Below are 10,122 nucleotides of genomic sequence, written 5' to 3' on the forward strand. Positions count from 1 at the left end.
TAGTCTTCAGTCTACAGCAGCAAGACGAACTCACCAGCGAGAGAGAAGGAAACCTGCAAAAAGCCCTGCGTCCTCCTCTGCCTTGGTCTTTTATACCGGCTGCCATCAGAAGGTAACACCCACATTTAGGGTGTGTCTTCCGGCTTTAGATGATCCAATCAAGAAGATCTCTTTCATTTCAGTTAATCTCAGATCAAATCAAGTTGACACCCAGGATTAGCCATCACAGTGGGCGTAGACAAATGTCCTCTGATTGGATTTGAGGCCCATTCCACAGGGGACAAATAAATTTTTTGGTATTGTAAGCTTGGTTAATTCAGGTCTAAAGAGGTCCTAGACCTAGGTAGGGAAGTTATCACTGCTATTTAACTAAGTTGGTGTGGCAGCAAGCTGTCTTCTAAATTAAATATCTATGATTCTATCCATAGACCAAAGCTATGCCCAACATAAATCAGAAAATCCTATCCTTACAATGAATGACAGAGACTCAGATACAAGATGCAGAGAATAAATGATGGTTGTGGGCCCAGCCCTAAACAGACATTTATAACAACTTCTAAGGCTCAGGGAACTCTGTGGACCAGGGTGATGGTAAATATGTAAGAGTCAGAAGATAAGGTTAAGATGTTAGAAATGCCATTCTGTAGACTCAATACAAACACCACAGTTATTAACTCACCATAATTGCATAATTGTAGTTATCTGCACTGGGCCCACACAATACCAGCCCTATTAAAAATCAGTCAAGAAAAGGGGAGGAGCTCAAGGAGCTTTATCCTGTACCACTAAACTATAGGCCTCTGATAGATTCTGGGAGAAGGAGAATCATTGTATATTAGTTGTGTATCCACTGCTGAGCCCATGAAGTTACAGTAGATAGCACCAAACACATGGTCACACAGATAGCTCTGCTTAATGCCAGTGCAAACAAAATAAAGATATATATGTGAAAGAGAGATTTGTGGGGACAAGAGGGAATATGGAGGTTTGACAGGCAGGGGGCGAGTTTTCAACATGTATTGCATACATGTACAAAATTGTCTAAAAAATTTTTTATTTTAAAGATTTTTGAAGAGATAGCAATAACAACAAAACCCCATATCAATCTTGGGCCTCCAACTACATACTTACATTCAACTGCAAACACACACAATAATAATATAATTTTAAAAAATCGCTCACCCAGCAATGATCAACAGCCAATAGTTCTTTTGCTAAAGTTGGGGAGTCCTGTCCATTTCCCCAGTTCTATGCTGGTTTTTGTGTGGGTGAATTTGCATGGGTCTTGTACATGCTATCACCATTACTATTTAAGATGTATGAAATGCATAGAAATTCAATAAAAATACACATTGAAAAAAATCACTACTTTGAGAAATGTGCTTAGGTGTGCCTTATTAATGCACTGGGTGCCTTTTTATTTTTTAAAAACTCCAGTTCTGCCAAAAATAATACTGTGGAGGGGTCTAGGGAAATGCCTCAGTGGGTAAAGTGTGGCATCAGCATGAAGACCTGAGTTTCAATTGCTGATTCCCATTTAAAAAGCTAAATTCATCAATGCATACTTCTAATCCGAAATCTTGAAGGCAGAGAATGAAAGGTCCTTGTTTTCCCACCAGTCTACTCAATGTGTGAACTCCAGGTACAGTGAAAAATACTTCTCAATAAGAATGAAAGTGGCAGAGCAGATCCTGTGATGAGCTCTCCCATCCTAGTCCATGCACACATACACACACATACAAGCTCTCAGCTCTACATGCTTACACTGTACACACATATAAAAAACAACTCTGGTGAATCAGGGATCTTGGGGCAAATAATATTCATGGATGAATGTGAATCTTTGTTTCTCTAACACGTGACAATAGAAGACCTTGGTTTTATATAAGCAGTCAATTCTTTGAGTGTGAAATTCTTTAAAATTATTTTAATAGCTCCCTAGCTTGGATTAATTTTCAAGTCAGATGAAATCAAATAATTTAGAGCAACCAGCTTGCATTAGGAATTGATAAGCTTGTAATCCATATTGCCGATATAATAATTGTGTTCTTAATAATAAACATCCTGAGTGATTTACTTTTCATCTCAGAAAGAGGTGCCACAGAAAGAATCTTGGGATCAGGCAGGATGGAGGCAGGAGAGGAAATACTCCAGTCTCACCCCATTGTGTCCTCCCTCATATTGTGCTACTGTTAAATACTGATCAGAACTGTACCTTAGAAGGCCCAGGAGCCCAGCTGATGAGATAATTCTATAGGGAGAGTCATGTTGAAAACAACAGAAAAAGTTAAAAAAAAAAAAACAGTGGACTTAGTTAGCTTTAATAATATCTTATTTAATACAAAATACCAATAATAATAATGTAACATTAACAAGGAACCATATAAATCAATTGCTCTTTACACTGACATTTTAGTAAGTCATTGAAGTTCTGTGTATTACCGTATCATAATACAAGCAATGTAGAAAGTATGAATGACATGAATTCTCCGTTCTTGTTTCCAAGTCTCTGAAATGCTGTTATCAAGTAAATACTATCCTGCAATTATATATGTTATTTAATGTATAGTTCTCAATTTTCAAATTTAATTTTTATCACAAATATATAATTACCATAAACAAACTCTAATTGATTTGTAGGTTATTTTGTTTTGCATTTCTAAAATACACTTTAATTTCTTCTCCAAATGTGAGCACTGGAAGCAAAATTATATAAAGTTAAATTACATTTTTGCTGAGTTGGTTAAATTCAATATGTTGTCATTTCCACATGGAAACAATGTGAATATTTTGTTGTTTGTACTGTTTCTCTTTTTACTACATTTTACATTGTAGTTTAATTTATTTCAATAAAGTACTGCATATATAATGTTTTTCTTACCAAGTCACTGAAATGCAGTAGTATTGACATTTCAACATGAGACATGAAAAACCTGTTAATTTTAGGTATTTCTCTATGTTTTTGGAATGTAATATATTCACAATTCAACATGTTAACAATATAAGTAAATTCATAATTATTCATTTTGCATGCTTTTGTATGCTATGTCTTGGACTTAAAATATGCTTTTTTATTTTTGGTAATCACATTTTTGGGTAACAAATATCAAGGACTCAATAAATATGTGGATGTAATACAGCATAGCAAATCTAATAGAAGAGAAGCAGCAGTAAAATCAAACAGAATTGTGTACACCAGGAAATAGATGTACATGTGCAATGAAAGAGAGTAACTACAACAAAGTAAGGAAATTTCTACTGGAAATTCTATGGCTTGACTCCTAAAAGTCCTACCAAGTTCATCTAATAAAGACTTAGTCACAAGCTAGAGAGATGGCTCAGTGGTTAAGAGCACTGATAGCTCTTGCCAAGGACCTGGGTTCAATTCTCAGCACCCCACGGCAGCTAACAACCGTCTTTAACTCCTGACCTCCGCAGGCATTGCAAGACATGGGTACACTTACACACATGAGTGCAGGCAATGCACTCACACATACAAAACTTAAAAAATAAATAATAAAATTATTTTTAGATATTTTAATGAGAATTACAAAAGATCAAAAACATTTTTTTGCAAACTGCCTTTTTAAAAACAAATGATTTGCTCTCATTACAAATACTATGTGTGGTGATGTTTTCTTCTCAAAACCGATAAATACAAGAACAAATTTTAAAACATGTGATTTGCCCAAAAATTTGAAAGAGGAGAAAGCCTAATTTTTTAATATTTATATAAATCAGTGGTTACTTCCTAACTTAACCTTTCGAAGTATAAGCCTGAAGGCATAACTCACATGGGAGAACAAGAGAGTGATAAGACAGCAAAACCATGCAAGAACATCTGTAGCTGCATCAGCTTTGGACAAGAACAGTGATCTTACCTTTCCTTTCTGGAATTCCTATCTACACAAAAGAGTTGAATTTAAAATATTTCTAATAAACTGATTTAAGGAAAAGTATGTATTAAACACAAATTCTGACATAAGAAATTATGAATATCAAAAAGCCACTAGCTTAAAAGATACAAAAAGGGAGAAAAACCTGAATTACAGAAGAGAAAGCCAAATTTATTTAATGAAAAACTAGAATAAAAATTAGCAAATACACACACAAAACAAACAAACAAACAAACAAAAAAACCCACAGAAGCACTATGTATTGATTCATAAAGGGGAAGGCAGTGGTTCATGACCACACAGATGGCTTGTCAGTTAAAGGAAAACCAACCACATATGTGCACACGTATGCAGACACCCCCCCCATTTGTTTTCAACAATATAACCGATCTACAACAAACACAAAGTTCTGAAATATTTTACAATGCTTCCTTTCTTAATACAAAAGATGCCCATCTTGTGTGTATATTTTTTCCAGTGGTTTACTGTTGAATTATTTTTAAATATATTAGTGTTATTACATGCAACTGTTTCCTGTATTTAACGGCCTTTCTTTTTATTTACCTTCATGTGTCTAGTTTCAACCTACCCAGAGTTTTAGGTTGGCAAGCAGATGGGTGCCTTATTCTCTGTCAAGTCAAATGCAAGTTTTAAACACTGGCCAGAAATGTTTGATTGCCGTTTCAACACATGGAAATAGTTACATTGATGCATAAATTGCCGTTTTGTGCAAAGAGCTGTGCAATGCTGGTATCGACGACTAGGCAGTCACTGTTCATAATGGCTGTTGCAATTCCCTCATGAATAGATATTGGAGTAGCTTCCCAAGTCAATCGCCGCCTATGACCATTTAGCTCAAGTTGATAAGCAAAATTTTCAGCTTGCTTGCGTGTTCCTATCAGCTGTACAGTTGCAAAGAACTGCTGGTGACCCTCATATTTTTCCTGTTTCTCTAAGGCTAACATAAAATGAAAGCCAAAACAAGACTACATCATCGCCCAGTCAACAGCACCAGGAAGGTTAATGTCTGTAACAAGGAAAACTATGTCTTCTCCCTGGAGGGTTATAATGGACTTGATGCACCAGGTGCGGCATGACAGCATCCAAGGAGCCTTGCCACTTACAGGAAGCACCAGGGCAAGGACAGGAATAAGGCCTGAACTCACAGAGTTCCTCATGGTCTGCTTTCTCTGCATGTGGCAGAGTTATTTCACATCCAGAAGAAGCATATTTACAATGGAAAAGTACTAAATTGGTCACTTTCTCCATAGCCAAGTTGCGAATGGATCCCAGCCGGCCCAGGCAGGTTGGACACCACCTAAGTTTGGGGCGACAGTTGCTACAAACAAGATGGCCACTCCGACACTGAAGAATGGGTGGCAACACATAGTCAAAGCAAACGGGACACTCAAAAAGACTCGCCAAGTCATTGTTGTATGATGTTGTGCCAGTCAGGGCAGGCATCCTCTGGGATGGTGGACACTTTGAGGTGCTGGTGGGTAACGCTGTAGCAGTCTGACGGCTCATTTCTGTGGGCGGAGACAGCGCCGCGGACCCAGGCCCTGGCTCAAACGCGCCAGGTCGCCAGCTCCTGACGCCTGTGGGCAACGTCACCGCCTCCGCGCTGAGACTGACAGGACACCCTGGGCGCCGCCCTCGAGAGCGGGCCCGCTTGGCCACCCGGCTCGCCTGCCGCTGCCGCCGCCGCCGCCCCGTGTGTCCTAAATAATTTTTTTTTTTTTTTTGAAATAAGAATTGGTCACAAGCTGATGGTACCGTGAAAGGTGCTAGAAATTTTGAGCAGCCCAGCTCAAGGATGGTTTAGTGGCAGGTAGCAGAAAATTTTCTGCAGTCTCATTCAAGGATGTCTCCAGGACAAGTGGACAACCTTAAAGAAGGGAGGTTCATCATTGTAGTCATGCTCTTGAAGGGACTCTGGGGACACGAGGCTTCAGCTTGCTCTGTGTGTTTGTCTCTGCTTCTGTCTCTCTGTTTCTCTCTTTCGGTGCTTCCTGTTCTGTATAAGATGAGACGATCTCCCTCTGCCCACCTACTTTCAACCAAGTTCTGCCTTGACAAATTTCCGAGTTAATGGGATGAAGAAACCATGGAATGACACTTTCACAAATGGGACCAAACTTTCCTGAGAGTCTATTGTCTTAGGTATTGTGCACAATGCCAGAAGGGAGACTAACTGAAGTGAGGAAAAAAACGCTGTGGTGGTAACATTTAAACCATGAACTCTGCTGAGGAGAGGTCCACCAACATAGAGAACAATTTGTATTGAACAGATCATGTAACAAGGACAAGGAAAAAAATGGGATAAAAATGGTTAAATAACATTCCAAAATTCACTAAGAAACAGTGGAGGAATCGATAAAACAATTGGCCTCTGAGTGGCCTGAGGTAGGAAGTTCATCTTAGTTGACTCTTCATTTTTGCCACGGATAATAATATCCCGAACTTGATTATTGCATCTGAAAAAAAGAACTGAGCTACGGCAGGAAAAAGGGTAGCAATACAGTGTTAAAGTCATCTACAAGCAGTTGGCATAGATTTTTTTCTCCACTGTTAAATCCAGATAGCTCCAATAAGCAACTGAAGAAAGATTTAAATATGAGCTTAATAAAATTGAAGGGATAAAAGTGTTGACTTCAGTAACCACTTCTTGCCTCCACAAATATATCCAAAAAAGGGTAGATTGTCAAGACTGGTGTTAAGTACTCACAAGTAAATCAGTCTGTGTAAATAGTGGTATACCATGACTTGAGCATTCCATGCCATACACCCAAAACTTTAGCTTGGATAAGATGAAGTATATCAAGAACAATAGAAAAGAAACACATAGGAACTCTCAAAGCTCTCCATTTTCTTCTTAGAGTTATTCTTTTATACATACCAGTTACATGTCCATGCTTCCTAACAACAGATTCATACAACACAGAGGTCTTATAAATGGAGCCTTTGGGAGCCAGCAAAAAGCATCAGATACTTAAAAGGCACATATCAGGTTGAAACTCTTTTTGCCTGTTGAATTTAATCAGAGTAAGTGACCCAGTTCATGTCATTTTTCTGGGCCACCTCTAGCATGTCTTCAATTGTGCTTGTACATCAGCGAGCTTCTGTTGGTCGAAACTGCCTTAAAAATGCCATCTTACACAGCAGTTCACAGGGATAGGATAAATCACATATATCAACTCCATTAAGGATGTTAAGTGCTGCAGAATTCTCATGAGCATATGCGGGGGGCTCTCCCTTTCTTCGCAGGTCGTTGGCCACCGGCCCAGGAGGGCAGGGAGAGCAGAAGCAGCGAAAGGGATCAGCACGGCCAGTGAACACTGACGGAAGACAGCCCTTCCGGGGAAACTGGTCACAGGTGCAGTGAAACAGCAGTGATACAGCTCCAGACACAGTGAAAACAGCTCTGTTTATTAGTGGGAGAATTAGAGAATTTATAGTGTGGAGGCAGTAGCAAAAGCCTCAGTTGATAGGTGCTCATAGTATGCTTTATTTACATGTGGCAGTGGGCTTCTGGTTTATTCAGTGGGAGAACTAGGGAAAATATAGTGTGGAGGCAGTAGCCAATGCCTCAGCTGATAGGTGCTCATAGTATGATTTATTTACATGCAGCAGTAGGATCCTATCTTCCAACTATCGGACAATGCCTGATTATCATATAGAAAAAACCTGGGAGTAGTTTTTACTCCAGGTAACTATGCCAAAGGTCATGTTTCAGATAAGGCATCTGTGTTTGGCAGCACTTCAAGGTGAGCCAGGAAGAAAGCAGGAGGCCCCTTGCTGAAAAGGGGAGCTCTTCCATTTGGCGCTGAGCCCCTCAGGGCTATCCGGACATGGAGATCTGCAACCCTAACAGCAGGGTTCCCCAACAAGCATAGACATAGTGATGGACTTTGAAGGAAAGCTACACACAGAGTCTGAAATAGTGGCTTAGTACTGGGATGAACAGCAATTGTACAATCTGTTAAAAAGCAATTGTTTATTTAGAGATTCTTCAGGGTACTTGAGACTTTCTACAGGAGATGATAAAGGGGCTCACAATCTTCTGAATATCTTGAGTTGTGACTGAGATTCAACAGCTTTGGATACCTTTCCTGAGAGCACTGGAACAGAAATTTGAAGTCATTGTAAGAAAGTACACAGAAAGGCATGTTCAAGAATTCCAAACCAGATGGCAGGACTCTGTAGGGAGAAAACAGAAAATTATTTCTGAATAATGAGGATTGTATGAGTTGAACTAAACCTATGGATCCAGAATAAATTATTTTACACATATGTTTTGCATCAGCTTATATCATGGGCTTATATGCACTTAATAGATGTATGCTCTGGGAAAAATATTTTCCTACTCTGATTAATTTTAAGCATGAGAATGTTCACTATATGACTGAGGTTGTTCTGTAAGGTTTGGTGCAAATATTAACCAACTTAGTAATTACAACATAATCAAATGTGAAGCTAGTTTGCCTATTTGGTGGAGATAGGACAGAGTGTCAAACTCTACATTTACTGCCTAACATTTGGGGATAACAGATTAGCAAAATGAGCTGACATTATGAAGTATGGGTGAGTGTGTATGATGTAAAACATGAAATCTTTCTCTTACTCCATTCAGCCTCTTCATCTCTAGAAAGCTGGAGGGGGACTACATGTTCTTTTCAGCTACACATTACTGGGCACATACTAATGTCTACACGTGACTGACTGATTAGCTTGTTTTGTAATCATGAATTTTTAGTCAGTATGTGAATGCACTCCTTTCCTGACTACTTTTAAACTCCCAGGATTTCCCATGCTGAGATGGAAGGAAAAAAGGATTATGTTGAGTTTAAGAATATCCAAGAATATTTTCTCTCATGTTTTAAAAACCTGCTGCCTGTTCAGAAATCCCAAGTGCCTAAACCAAATTCTCACCTGAGGAGACTTCCGAGATATGTGAGGCAGAAAGAAGACAAGTTGAGCTCCTTTAGGTTCACCATATGCCTCAAGAGAGTGGGAAAGTTTTTAAAGGCATTTGTACTCAAAGAACTACAAGTGATTTTAGACAGACTAAGATGGTCCAGGTGGGCCACCTGAGAAAAAAAAAGGTTAGTGACTTCACTCAGAGAAGGCTGATCAACTGCCAGGTGATCAACACATTTCAGATCTAGGAAACTCAAGGTGCTTTTGCAGTCACAAAATTTATCAATTTTCAGCTCTCAGCAGCAGAGTATCATAGTCTTTAAAAGGACATAAGCTGTTGGATATATCATCTCACATCCATTTTCAGCATCCATTGCTAACAAACTCTGGCAGATTAGCCAGTCCTCTCTTACTATCCTACCATGTCATTATTATATATAGTTTTCTCAAGAATTGAAGTTCTATGCAGGAAAGCCCCAAATGCCATCAATTATGGCTTTCAAACATTCAATATGTGTCCTGATATGGAAAGAGAAAAAGGACCCAAACTCTACCATTGATGTCAGTGTCTTTTTATGCACACCAGTGAGGGCAGTAGTGGACAATGAAATTAAAAGGTTTCCTGGGATCTCCTCAAGTGCCTAGATTTCTACAGGGTCAGAATGATTCCTTTTTTCTTAGTCTGTACTTCTCATACTGAATACAAACAGGTCTCTTTCCAATGAAAATTCAACAGCCTTCATTATTTTTCCTTTATTTTTGCTCCTCCAAAGCTCAGCAAACTTATCCACCCATGTATTTCTTCTGTGCATTAACACTCATTATGCCAATCTATCAACAGTACCTTCAGGTGCTTACATTCCATACCCAACACTGCAGTACATCAGTTTTTAAAGAGACCCCAGTTGTTGGGCCAACAGCCTCACATTCATTTTCAGCATTTACCTTGACTACCTGTTAGAGATTAACAAACTGTGGCGTACGTCCTGCTGTCTTTCCATGTTTCCATTATATATACTCTTACCAAGAAGCTGCATTCTGGGTAGGAAGGATCTTAGGACTTTCAACCATGGTTTTCAAGAGCTCACACTGTGTCTCCTCTACATTTAGCATCTACATATGGAGACAGGAAAAGGACCAACTCTTCACCATCACCATGATGGTATTCTTATGCCCACCCCTGAAGGCAGCATTGAACAATGGAACAAAAAGCCTGCTTGTGACCTTCTCCAGTAGACAATGTATAGCAAGATCTAACAGTGTGGCTGGGTCTTGGGAGTCCATCTTAATGAAACTGCATCAGGGT

The 10,122-nt window shown here is 39.1% G+C and overlaps 2 pseudogenes; both read right to left on the bottom strand.

Moving 5' to 3' along the window:
• Positions 1 to 4,465: 4,465 nt before the first annotated feature.
• Positions 4,466 to 5,423, bottom strand: LOC103724732 (annotated as a pseudogene).
• Positions 5,424 to 7,007: 1,584 nt separating this feature from the next.
• On the bottom strand, positions 7,008 to 9,190 carry LOC103724742 (annotated as a pseudogene).
• Positions 9,191 to 10,122: the final 932 nt, after the last annotated feature.

This window comes from Nannospalax galili, unplaced genomic scaffold, assembly GCF_000622305.1.
Source record: "Nannospalax galili isolate Female #2095 unplaced genomic scaffold, S.galili_v1.0 scaffold1188, whole genome shotgun sequence".
NCBI lineage: Eukaryota > Metazoa > Chordata > Mammalia > Rodentia > Spalacidae > Nannospalax > Nannospalax galili.